The sequence below is a fragment of the Arachis hypogaea genome, chromosome 1 (genome assembly GCF_003086295.3).
Source record: "Arachis hypogaea cultivar Tifrunner chromosome 1, arahy.Tifrunner.gnm2.J5K5, whole genome shotgun sequence".
Classification (NCBI taxonomy): Eukaryota; Viridiplantae; Streptophyta; class Magnoliopsida; order Fabales; family Fabaceae; genus Arachis; species Arachis hypogaea.
Window position 1 is genome coordinate 54,676,725 of NC_092036.1, and position 14,214 is coordinate 54,690,938.

The following is a 14,214-nucleotide window of genomic DNA, read 5'->3' on the forward strand; positions in this document are numbered from 1 at the left end:
ACACAAACTCATAGTAAAGTCCAGAAAAGTGAATTTTAACTAAAAACTAATAAAAATATACTAAAAACTAACTCAAACATACTAAAAACATACTAAAAACAATGCCAAAAAGCGTACAAATTATCCGCTCATCACAACACCAAACTTAAATTGTTGCTTGTCCTCAAGCAACTGAAAACCAAATAAGATAAAAAGAAAAGAATATGCAATGAATTCCAAAAACATCTATGAAGATCAGTATTAATTAGATGAGCGGGGCTTTTAGCTTTTTGCCTCTGAATAATTTTGGCATCTCACTCTATCCTTTGAAATTCAGAATGATTGGCTTCTTTAGAAACTCAGAATCCAGATAGTGTCATTGATTCTCCTAGTTAAGTATGATGATTCTTGAACACAGCTACTTATTGAGTCTTGGCCGTGGCCCAAAGCACTCTGTCTTCCAGTATTACCACCGGATACATACATGCCACAGACACATAATTGGGTGAACCTTTTCAGATTGTGACTCAGCTTTGCTAAAGTTCCCAATTAGAGGTGTCCAGGGTTCTTAAGCACACTCTTTTCGTTTTCTCTTTTCTCCTTTTTTTTTTGAATTTACTGCTTTTTCTTGCTTCAAGAATCATTTTTATGATTTTTCAGATCCTCAGTAACATGTCTCCTTTTTCATCATTCTTTCAAGAGCCAACATTCATGAACCACAAATTCAAAAGACATATGCACTGTTTAAGCATACATTCAGAAAACAAAAATATTGCCACCACATCAAAATAATTAAACTGCTATAAAATTCAAAATTCATGCAATTCTTTTCTTTTTCAATTAAGAACATTTTTCATTCAAGAAAGGTGATGGATTCATAGGACATTCATAACTTTAAGGCATAGACACTAAGACACTAATGATCACAAGACACAAACATAGATAAACACAAGCATAATTTTCGAAAAACATAAAAATAAAGAACAAGGAAATTAAAGAACGGGTCCACCTTAGTGATGGCGGCTTGTTCTTCCTCTTGAAGATCCTATGGAGTGCTTAAGCTCCTCAATGTCTCTTCCTTGTCTTTGTTGCTCCTCTCTCATGGTTCTTTGATCTTCTCTAATTTCATGGAGGAGGATGGAATGTTCTTGATGCTCCACCCTTAGTTGTCCCATGTTGGAACTCAATTCTCCTAGGGAGGTGTTTAGTTGCTCCCAATAGTTTTGTGGAGGAAAGTGCATCCCTTGAGGCATCTCAGGGATTTGATGATGAGAGGGGTCTCTTGTTTGCTCCATCCTCTTCTTAGTGATGGGCTTGTCCTCATCAATGAGGATGTCTCCCTCTATGTCAACTCCAACTGAATAGCAGAGGTGACAAATGAGATGAGGAAAGGCTAACCTTGCCAAGGTAGAGGACTTGTCCGCCACCTTATAAAGTTCTTGGGATATAACCTCATGAACTTCTATTTCTTCTCCAATCATGATGCTATGAATCATGATAGCCCGGTCTATGGTAACTTCGGACCGGTTGCTAGTGGGAATGATTGAGCGTTGTATAAACTCCAACCATCCTCTAGCCACGGGTTTGAGGTCATGCCTTCTTAGTTGAACCGGCTTTCCTCTTGAATCTCTCTTCCATTGGGCGCCCTCTTCACAAATGACTGTGAGGACTTGGTCCAACCTTTGATCAAAGTTGACCCTTCTAGTGTAAGGATGTTCATCTCCTTGCATCATGGGCAAGTTGAATGCCAACCTTACATTTTCCGGACTAAAATCCAAGTATTTCCCCCGAACCATTTTAAGCCAATTCTTTGGATCCGGGTTCACACTTTGATCATGGTTCTTGGTGATCCATGCATTGGCATAGAACTCTTGAACCATTAAGATTCTGACTTGTTGAATGGGGTTGGTAAGAACTTCCCAACCTCTTCTTCGGATCTCATGTCGGATCTCCGGATATTCACCCTTTTTGAGTTTGAAAGGGACCTCGGGGATCACCTTCTTCAAGGCCACAACTTCATAGAAGTGGTCTTGATGCACCCTTGAGATGAATCTCTCCATCTCCCATGACTCGGAGGTAGAAGCTTTTGCCTTCCCTTTCCTCTTTCTAGAGGTTTCTCCGGCCTTGGATGCCATAAATGGTTATGGAAAAACAAAAAGCAATGCTTTTACCACACCAAACTTAAAAGGTTTGCTCGTCCTCGAGCAAAAGAAGAAAGAAGAGAGTAGAAGAAGAAGAAATAGAGGAGATGGAAATGCCTTTGTGGTTCGGCCAAAGGGGGAGAAAGAGTGTTTATGTTGTGTGAAAATGAAGGAGTGAAGATGGGTTTATATAGGAATGTGGGGAGGGGTAGGGTTCGGTCATGTATGGGTGGGTTTGGGTGGGAAAGTGGTTTGAATTTGAATGGTGGGGTAGGTGGGGTTTTATGAAGGATGGATGTGAGTGGTGAAGAGAAAGATGGGATTTGATAGGTGAAGGGTTTTTGGGGAAGAGGTGTTGAGGTGATTGGTGAATGGGTGAAGAAGAGAGAGAGTGGTAGGGTAGGTGGGGATCCTGTGGGGTCCACAGATCCTGAGGTGTCAAGGAAAAGTCATCCCTGCACCAAATGTCATGCAAAAATGCGTTTTGAGCCAATTCTGGCGTTAAACGCCGGGCTGATGCCCATTTCTGGCGTTTAACGCCAAGGGCTTGCCCTTTTCTGGCGTTTAACGCCAGTCTGGTGCCCCTTTCTGGCGTTAAACGCCTAGAATGGTGCCAGACTGGGCGTTAAACGCCCATTTGCTAGCCTTACTGGCGTTTAAACGCCAGTAGGTTCTTCCTCCAGGGTGTGCTATTTTTCTTCCTGTTTTTCTTTCTATTTTTGCTTTTTCAATTGATTTTGTGACTTCTCATGATCATCAACCTACAGAAAACATAAAATAACAAAAGAAAATAGATAAAATATAACATTGGGTTGCCTCCCAACAAGCGCTTCTTTAATGTCAGTAGCTTGACAGAGGACTCTCATGGAGCCTCACAGGTGCTTAGAGCAATGTTAGAACCTCCCAACACCAAACTTAGAGTTTGAATGTGGGGGTTCAACACCAAACTTAGAGTTTGGTTGTGGCCTCCCAACACCAAACTTAGAGTTTGACTGTGGGGGCTCTGTTTGGCTCTGTTTTGAGAGAAGCTCTTCATGCTTCCTCTCCATGGTGACAGGGGGATATCCTTGAGCCTTAAACACAAAGGATTCTTCATTCACTTGAATGATCAATTCTCCTCTATCAACATCAATCACAGCCTTTGCTGTGGCTAGGAAGGGTCTGCCAAGGATGATGGATTCATCCATGCACTTCCCAGTCTCAAGGACTATGAAATCAGCAGGGATGTAATGGTCTTCAACCTTTACCAGAACATCCTCTACAAGTCCATAAGCTTGTTTTCTTGAGTTGTCTGCCATCTCTAGTGAGATTTTTGTAGCTTGCACCTCAAAGATCCCTAGCTTCTCCATTACAGAGAGAGGCATGAGGTTTACACTTGACCCTAGGTCACACAAGGCCTTCTTAAAGGTCATGGTGCCTATGGTACAAGGTATTGAAAACTTCCCAGGATCCTGTCTCTTTTGAGGTAATTTCTGCCTAGACAAGTCATCCAGTTCTTTGGTGAGCAAAGGGGGTTCATCCTCCCAAGTCTCATTTCCAAATAACTTGTCATTTAGCTTCATGATTGCTCCAAGGTATTTAGCAACTTGCTCTTCAGTGACATACTCATCCTCTTCAGAGGAAGAATACTCATCAGAGCTCATGAATGGCAGAAGTAAGTCCAATGGAATCTCTATGGTCTCATTTTGAGCCTCAGATTCCCATGGTTCCTCATTGGGGAACTCATTGGAGGCCAGTGGACGTCCATTGAGGTCTTCCTCAGTGGCGTTCACTGCCTCTTCCTCCTCTCCAAATTTGGCCATGTTGATGGCTTTGCACTCTCCTTTTGGATTTTCTTCTGTATTGCTTGGAAGAGTACTAGGAGGGAGTTTCGTAATTTTTTTGCTCAGCTGTCCCACTTGTGCCTCCAAATTTCTGATGGAGGACCTTGTTTCAGTCATGAAACTTTGAGTGGTTTTGATTAGATCAGTGACCATGGTTGCTAAGTCAGAAGTGTTCTGCTTAGAACTCTCTGTTTGTTGCTGAGAAGATAATGGAAAAGGCTTGCCATTGCTAAACCTGTTTCTTCCACCATTACTATTGTTGAAACCTTGTTGAGGTCTCTGTTGATCCTTCCATGAGAAATTTGGATGATTTCTCCATGAAGGATTATAGGTGTTTCCATAGGGTTCTCCCATGTAATTCACCTCTTCCATTGAAGGGTTCTCAGGATCATAAGCTTCTTCTTCAGATGAAGCCTCCATAGTACTGCTTGGTGCATTTTGCATTCCAGACAGACTTTGAGAAATCATATTGACATGTTGAGTCAATATTTTGTTCTGAGCCAATATGGCATTCAGAGTGTCAATCTCAAGAACTCCTTTCTTCTGACTAGTCCCATTGTTCACAGGATTCCTTTCAGAAGTGTACATGAATTGGTTATTTGCAACCATTTCAATTAGCTCTTGAGCTTCAGTAGGCGTCTTCTTCAGATGAAGAGATCCTCCAGTAGAGCTATCCAAAGACATCTTGGACAGTTTAGACAGACCATCATAGAAAATTCCTATGATGCTCCATTCAGAAAGCATATCAGAGGGACACTTTCTGATTAATTGTTTGTATCTTTCCCAAGCTTCATAGAGGGATTCTCCTTCCTTCTGTCTGAAGGTTTGGACTTCCACTCTAAGCTTACTCAATTTTTGAGGTGGAAAGAACTTTGCCAAGAAGGCATTGACTAGCTTTTCCCAAGAGTTCAGGCTTTCTTTAGGTTGTGAGTCCAACCATGTCCTAGCTCTGTCTCTTACAGCAAAAGGGAATAGCATAAGTCTGTATACCTCAGCAAAATGAGAATGCATATGAGACACAACAAAACACTCAAGTCAAGAGAATTCAAAGGTCAGAGCAAGAAAATCATCAAGAATTACTTGAAGATCCTTAAGACACATGAATGAATGCATGCAATTGACACCAAACTTAAAATGAGACACTAGACTAAAACAAGAAACATACAATATTTTTGGTTTTTATGATTTTGTAAATTTTTTTGTGCTTTTTTCGAAAATTAAGTGGAAAAAGAAAATAAAGGTATCAAAATTCTTAATGAGAATTCCAGGAATCATGCAATGTTTAGTCTAAGACTCCGGTCCAGGAATTAGACATGGCTTCACAGCCAGCCAAGCTTTCAAAGAAAGCTTTGGTCCAAAACACTAGACATGGCCAATGGCCAGCCAAGCCTTAGCAGATCACTGCTCCAATAGCAAGATTGATAGAAATCAACAAGCTCTTGTGATGATAAGTTGAAACCTCGGTCCAATAAAATTAGACATGGCTTCACAGCCAGCCAGACTTCAACAGATCATCATGAAACACTAGAATTCATTCTTAAGAACTCTGAAGAAAAAAAAATACCTAATTTAAGCAACAAGATGAACCGTCAGTTGTCCATACTCGAACAATCCCCGGCAACGGCGCCAAAAACTTGGTATGCGAAATTGTGATCACTACTTTTCACAACTCAATTAATCCCCGGTGATGAACTCAAAAACTTGGTGTTCAATACCATGGCATAAACACAACTTCGCACAACTAACCAGCAAGTGTACTGGGTCGTCCAAGTAATAAACCTTACGCGAGTAAGGGTCGATCCCACAGAGATTGTTGGTATGAAGCAAGCTATGGTCACCTTGTAAATCTTAGTCAGGCAAACTCAAATGGATATGGGTGATATACGAATAAAACATAAAGATAAAGATAGAGATACTTATGTAATTCATTGGTGGGAATTTCAGATAAGCGTATGAAGATGCTTGGTCCCTTCCGTCTCTCTGCTTTCCTACTGTCTTCATCCAATCCTTCTTACTCCTTTCCATGGCAAGCTTATGCAAGGGTTTCACTGTCGTCAGTGGCTACCTCCCATCCTCTCAGTGGAAATGTTCAACGCACCCTATCACGGCACGGCTATCCATCTGTCGGTTCTCAATCAGGCCGGAATAGAATCCAGTGATTCTTTTGCGTCTGTCACTAACGCCCCGCCCTCAGGAGTTTGAAGCTCGTCACAGTCATTCAATCATTGAATCCTACTCAGAATACCACAGACAAGGTTAGACCTTCCGGATTCTCTTGAATGCCGCCATCAGTTCTAGCTTATACCACGAAGATTCCGGTTAAAGAATCCAAGAGATATCCACCCAATCTAATGTAGAACGGAGGTGGTTGTCAGTCACACGTTCATAGGTGAGAATGATGATGAGTGTCACGGATCATCACATTCATCAAGTTGAAGAACAAGTGATATCTTAGAACAAGAACAAGCGGAATTGAATAGAAGAACAATAGTAATTGCATTAATACTCGAGGTACAGCAGAGCTCCACACCTTAATCTATGGTATGTAGAAACTCCACCGTTGAAAATACATAAGAACAAGGTCTAGGCATGGCCGAATGGCCAGCCTCCCAATGATCTAAGATAGCATCAGAACAAAGATAACTACCCAGATATCTCAATACAATAGTAAAAGGTCCTACTTATAGAGAACTAGTAGCCTAGGGTTTACAGAGATGAGTAAATGACATAAAAATCCACTTCCGGGCCCACTTGGTGTGTGCTTGGGCTGAGCATTGGAGCATTTTCGTGTAGAGACTCTTCTTGGAGTTAAACGCCAGCTTTGGTGCCAGTTTGGGTGTTTAACTCCCATCCTTGTGCCAGTTCCGGCGTTTAACGCTGGGAATTCTGAGGGTGACTTTGAACGCCGGTTTGGGCCATCAAATCTTGGGCAAAGTATGGACTAGCATATATTGCTGGAAAGCCCAGGATGTCTACTTTCCAACGCCGTTGAGAGCGCGCCAATTGGGCTTTTGTAGCTCTAGAAAATCCACTTCGAGCGCAGGGAGGTCAGAATCCAACAGCATCTGCAGTCCTTTTTAGTCTCTGAATCAGATTTTTGCTCAGGTCCCTCAATTTCAGCCAGAAAATACCTGAAATCACAGAAAAACACACAAACTCATAGTAAAGTCCAGAAAAGTGAATTTTAACTAAAAACTAATTAAAATATACTAAAAACTAACTCAAACATACTAAAAACATACTAAAAACAATGCCAAAAACGTACAAATTATCCGCTCATCAAGCCTCCTGGTAGCTCTCTAGCTCCTTAGTCTCTGTGTTCATCACATACTCATGAGGAGAGTATTTCTGAGAAGGATGACGCTCTCTAGTAGTTCTTCTCAATTCAAGCTCAACTGGTGGTTCAGGTGGAACTTCAACATCTAGCACCTCAGGTTGAGATGTAGGTTCATCATGCAAATCATCACCATCATTATCAACTCGTACATCTCACCCAATAATATGAGGTCTAGTGGAAGGATCAGGTTTATCATCAGTATAATGTCTAACAGTTACTGTTGGCTTATCTGTCTTCTCAGGATCTTCAATAGTTTGGTCTTCAAGAAAAATCACATCTCGGCTTCTAATTATCTTCTTGCTCACTGGATCCCGTAATCTGTAACCAAAGTCTTCGTGACCATAACCCATGAAGATACACTGCTTTGACTTTCCATCAAGTTTAGACCTTTCATCTCTTGGAATGTGAACAAAAGCTCTGCAGCCAAACACTCGCAAGTGACTATAGAAGACATCTTTCCCTCTCCAAACTTTCCCTGAAACATTACCATTTAGTGGAACTAAAGGAGAAAAGTTGATCAGATCTACTGCAGTCCTCATCACTTCACCCCAAAAAGATTTAGGCAACTTTTCATGAGAGAGCATACATCTGACTCTATCATTGATAGTGCGATTCATTCTCTCTGCAACTCCATTATGTTGAGGAGTCTTAGGAACTGTCTTCTCAAGCTTGATACCATGTCCTTTATAATACTCTTCAAACGGACCCTTGTATTCACCACCATTATCTGCTCGAACACATTTCAATTTTCTTCCTATTTCTCTTTCAACACTTGCATGAAAGTGTTTGAAGATTCCGAGCACCTGGTCTTTAGATTTCAAAATAAAAGCCCACACATTTCGAGAATAATCATCAATAAAAGTAACAAAATATGATGCACCATCTAGTGTCTTAGCATCCATAGTGCAAACATCAGTGTGAACTAAATCTAGAACATGTGATCTCCTATGAGGTTGGTGCGGAATTTATAACCACAAACTAACCGGCACGTGTACCGGGTCGTACCAAGTAATACCTCAGGTGATTGATGGATTAAGCAACAATGGTTAAGTTATTTTCTTAGTTAGACAAAAAGAAAATGGCGTTTGGGAGTTCAAAAAGTATTAAACAGGAAACTCAGAATATCAGAAGACAAGCAATAAATAAGTTGGGAATAAAATATGGAGAAAGCAGTTAAGACTTCAGAGTTATCTATTTTCCGGATTGACTTTTCTTATTAATTTATTTTAATCATGCAAGATTTAATTCCTGGCAAACTATATATGACTAAACCCTAATTCCTTAGACCTTTTAGTCTCCTCTAAGATTCATTAACTGCCAATTCCTTGGTCAATTAATTCCAATTAGAGGGTGAAGTTCAATTCTAGTTATATGCCACAGAAATCCTAATTATCCAAATATAAGATGATTATATGTCACGTATCCCGTTAAATCCAGATAATTAGAAATTTAGGAGAATATGTTTTCAAGCTGTTGTTCAAGTAAAGAGCTTTTCCAAGTTATACAAGAACTCAATTAGAAAGAGGGTCATACTTCCGTTCTACCCAATTTCATAAAATAAAGAACAAAAACAATTCTTGAAATATAAATCAGTACATAAATTAAAATAGAAAAAATAAGGAACAGAATCAATCCATACAATAGACAGAGCTCCTAACCTTAACAATGGAGGTTTAGTTGCTCATGAAAGAGTGAAAACTAGGATTCTGGTAAACTGTAATTTTCAGAATGAGATGGAATTCCCCAGAAGAGAAGTTTTTTTTCTCTTTTATATCTAATCCTAATTAATTTAAAAATATATTTTTTAAAACTAAAATAATATCTTTTTCTATTTTAAAATAAAATACAAATTTAATCAAAATTAATTAAACTATGCGTGCAGCCTTTGGAAGAAGATTGAGGACCACTGGTCAGGATCAACGCTGAACTTGGAAATTTTCAAGTTCAGCGTGGAGGAGGCAGTGGTGTCTTTAGCATACTCCTTTGAATCCACGCTGAACTTAGCTTTTCCCAAGTTCAGGATGGAGAAGGCAGCGTGTGCTTGCCTGGGAGTTCTCAAATCCACGCTAAACTTGGCAAGAACCAAGTTTAGCGTGGAGGATGCAGAGGTTTCTGGAGACAAAATGTAAACGATTATATATCGTTGGAAAGCTCTGGAAGTTAGCTTTCCAATGCTGCTAAAATCATGTCAATTGAATTTCTATAGCTCAAGGTATTCTCATTTTAGTGCAAGGAGGTCAGGATTGACAGCATCATTCGCTTTCTTTCTTTTCTGCTATAAAACTCCGTCAAATCCATCCGAATGCTACCTGAAATAAATAGAATTGTACACAAATCAAATTAGCATCTATAGTGGCTAAACGATATTTAAATGTTGATCAAACTCAACAATTTGAATGCAAATTTACTAGGAAAAGATAGAGAAGATGCTCACGCATCACAACACCAAACTTGAATTGTTGCTTGTCCTCAAGCAACCAAAATAAGTGCATGATTAAGATGTGAATTTACATGAGAAGTGAGAGTTTAGCCATGCTCAACTCTATTCTTAAAATGGGGTTTATTCATTGTAATCTTGAACAGTTTTGGCATCTCATTCTCCTTTGAAGAAGAGGAATGTTAGTGTTATTCGGAATTAGAACCCGGATCATATTATGAATTCTCTGATCTTTATACTCTAGTTTAATCCTTGAACACAACAAAATTTACTTTAATTCTCTTTTCTTTGGTGCTTTGCACCTTGAGCCTATCCGTGACTTTAAATATTTTGTCTCAAGCTTTACTTGACACATAAACACCACAAGCACTTGACTGGGGAACTCTTTCTAAATTTTGATTTTTCTTTCCGTTACTCCCAGACAGTGGTGCTCAAAGCCTTTGGCATACTCTACTGAATGCATTTGGTTACGACTCTAAATATTCTGTATCTTTGGTTACTTGAAACAAGAATACCACAAGCATATAACTAGAAAAACAACTCTTTGAGCTTTTGATTATTTCAAACTCCCTAGTCATTGATGCTCAGAGCCTTGGACCTTGCTTTTATGCTTATTTTGCTGCCTCTTTTGCTTCAAGGATTAAATTTTTGTTTATTTTAGAGAAGTCATAATAATTCTCTAAATCTCTATTCCTCATACATCAACATCCCTTAATTCAACATCAAATATGCTCTGTTTATGTCATTCATTCAGAGTTACAAATAACACCACCACAATTAAGTAAATATGACTAATCTTAGATATCAAATCACTCTTTTCATGCGTTACATCACTTTTTTCTTTTCTTTTGATTTTCAAGCTCAGTGAGCAATACATGAGACACCCTTTTTTTTTGCATAAAACTCAATAACAAGATGAATAGTAAATAAAACTAAACCCTAAGAATTGAAATAGTAATTGATCATGCAGTAACAAAATAAATAGAAAACAGAAGACAACAAAATAAGAACGGAAGAGAAATAGAATGAAAGAAACTCAACAACCTCAATTATGCTGGTGGCCATCTCATTCCTCCATGAAGAACATTCATCTCCCTTTGGTGCTATTAAAATAAACAGAAAAGGCCAAAAGCAAAGCGACAACACCAAACTTAAAAGTTTGCTTGTCCTCAAGCAAAGAAAATTTGAAAATAGGGTGTCAAAAATTCTTCTTAATTGCTCCTGTTCCTGTTCTAATCATTCTGCTTGACCAAAACACATGTAAAACAAGAAAAATTCTAGAAAAAATTAGATAAAGTAATTTAAAACCAAAACTAAAATAACTATAATGCTAAAATCAAAATAACTATAAAATTAAAACCAAAGCAACTGCAAAACCAAGGATGTTACTATTTGGGTTGCCTCCCAACAAGCGCTTCTTTAATGTCACTAGCTTGACACTTGATTGTTGAATTTTCTTCCTCTTCTTCCAGTTGGTTAAAAGAAATGACTCCAAGGGGGGAGAGGTGAAGATTAGTGCCCCTGATATAAAGTCCTCCTAACAAGCTTTCTTTTATCGTGATTAGCTTGATTCACCTTGCTTATTGGTGTAGAGGTTGGATTGTTTTTTTCTAACCTTTTATTTTTCATGGATATTTTCTTCTGTTTCTTGGTCACAATCCCCTTTTTAGTGCTTTCCTTGGTTGCCTTCACTTCTATGCCACTTGCTGCTTTATTGCAGTGTAGATTCCCATAATTATTTTCATCCCTTACAACCTCCTTTGTTTGTGCATCTTTGATAAACCACTATTTTATGATTTATCTTGAGCTAATTTGAGTGGTTTTTATCAACTCTTTACTCACTTATTCATATGATTTGCATGATTTTGCAACTCTTTCCCAATTTTATTCGGTGGTTGAAAACTTGTTTCCTAGACATCTAATTGTATATTTTTAATTCCCCTTTATACCATTCGATGTCGTGATTTGTGCGTTAAGTGTTTTCAGGATTTATAAGACAGGAATGGCTTAGAGGGTGGAGAGGAAGCTTGCAAAAATGGAAGGAACACAAGAAACTAAGGAGCTGACCAGCGAAGAACGACGCGTGCGCGTACATGACATGTACGCGGGACACGCGAAGATATCCATCGATGCGTACGCGTGATTGACGCATACGCGTGACATGCGCGACCTGCAAAAAATGCTGGGGGCAATTTTGGGCCGAGTTTGGACCCAATTTTCAGCCCAAAAACACAGACTAGAGCCAGGGGACAAGCAGAGACTCAACACACATTCCCACATTATCTCATTCATTAGTTTTAGTTTTGAGTTTTGGAATCTGAGAGAAAAATTACTCCTTGCTCTAGGTTTTCCTCACATTCATAGATTTCTAGTTTTGATGCTTTTGATGCTTTGTGATTTGGATATTGAGAAGAGTTACTACCTCCGTTGAAGTTTTCATTATTCTAGTTTGTTTCCTTTGTCCCTTACTCTTTCATATCCTTAATCCTTGTTCAGAGTTACAATTGGATTATTTTTATAATTTATTAATGCAAGAACTATTTTTACCTTTAATCAATTTTCAGTTATTATTCATCATGTCTTCCTTTTATTCTCTTTTTAATTCTATGCGAGTAATTTTCATGTCAATGGAGTAGACTCCCAACTTGACTTGGGGGTTGATTAAGAGGAGACCCTTGAGTTGGAATGCTCAAGTGATTAGTTAAATTGGAAGTTGTTGGCTAATTCTCTATTTACTAACGCTAATCCTTAGGACTTGCAAATAATAGTTAGCTCAATCACTTGACTTTCCTTTATTTAGTAAGGGTTAACTAAGTGAAAATAACAACCTCTTGATACTACACTTGAGAAAATCCAACAAGGATAGAACTTCCAATTAACCATCCCCCCGGTCAAGGCCTTTTATTCTGAATACATAAATCTCTTTAATTTACATTGCTTTAATTCACAATCCTTTAATTACTTGTTCTTCAACTCTTAAAAATTCTTGGAAAACCTCTGATAAATAAAATAGCACTCTTTTGTCAACTCGTTGGGAGACGACCTGGGATTCATACTCCTAGTATTTTATTTTTAAATTTTGTGACAACTCTTTTAAATTGATACGCGGAACTTTTATTGATTAGGAACTATACTTGCAGCGCTGATTTCCAGATTAAATTCTTAATCGGTAATTTTTTGTATGTCAATTTTTGGCGCCATTGCTAGGGAGTTGCAATACTGTGCTAAATTAATGATTAGTGTAAATATTTTTATTTTTATTTACATATTTGCTTATTTTATCTTTATTTTTATTACCATAAGCTGTATGTTTCTTTCATTGAATGATGCGTTCACTACCTGATCCGAGCTTAGCCGCGTTTGATCCAGAAATTGAAAGAACGCTTTCACGTATAAGGCGAGCTCGGCGTCGGTTAGCCTCTTAGGGTGGTGAAGTGGTTACTACCAATTCACCAGTCCTATCTGAGGACAAATCTGAAGCGTCATTTAAGGGAGAAACCAGCTCCTCTTCTACTGATTTTGCTGATTTACGCGCAGATAATATGGCAACACACCGCAGAGTTACTCTCCAAGAAGCAGGAGATCCGGACTTTACACTGCCACCTTTCCGAGTGCATCATCCGAATCTGGGTGCAGATATTGAACTGAAGACTACACTAATCATTCTACTACCGAAGTTTCATGGCTTACCTGCTCAAGAGCCTCTCAAGTACTTAAGAGATTTCCAGACAGCCTATTCTACTGTTAGGCAGCAGGGTGAAAACGAGACTTCCATTCTGCTACTTGCCTTCCCATTTTCTCTTGAGGGGAAGGCGAGGGAGTGGTACTACACTCAACCTGAAGCAGTCGTTACTAACTGGGATACGCTCAGGAGAGATTTCTTAGAAAAATACTTTCCAACTGAAGTGAATGATAGATTGAGGAAAGAAATCTCCTGCATTATTCAAAGCATTTCAGAGACTCTGTATGAGTATTGGGAGTTGATAAACCACTATTTTATGCTTTACAATGTGTTTAATTATGTGGGTTTATCATGGTCTTTACCCACTTATTCATATAATTAGCATGCATTTATATTTCCTTCCTAAAATTATTACATGATTGAAAACATGCTTCTTTGGTCTTAATTTAGCTAATCTTAATCCTCTCTTATTACCATTCGATGCCTTGATCTATGTGTTAAGTATTTCAGGCTTTATAGGGCATGAATGAGTGAGAGATTGGGAAGGAAGCTTGCAAAAATGGAAGGAACACAAGAAGTTGAGGAGATGACCAGCGAGAAGTGACGCGTACGCGTCAGCGACGCGACCGCGCGAAAGAAAGGAATCCGCAGTGACGCGGCTGCATGGCTCACGCGACTGCGCGGATTGGAAAAGCACAAGTGACGCGGAAGCGTGGATGACGCGAACGCGTGGCTGGGAAAAACGTGAATGACGCGTCTGCATGGATGACGCGATCGCGTGACGTGCGCGATCTGCAGAATTACAAAAGTCGCTG

General features: G+C 39.1%; 1 non-coding gene and 1 pseudogene across 1 annotated transcript; one reads left to right on the top strand and one right to left on the bottom strand.

Moving 5' to 3' along the window:
* Positions 1 to 14,214, bottom strand: part of LOC112727276 (E3 ubiquitin-protein ligase AIRP2-like) — a 90,271-nt pseudogene that overhangs the window by 21,133 nt on the left and 54,924 nt on the right.
* LOC112712415 (small nucleolar RNA R71) lies at positions 4,682 to 4,789 on the top strand. The gene has a single exon (XR_003157786.1). It is a non-coding gene; the product is annotated as a small nucleolar RNA R71 (small nucleolar RNA).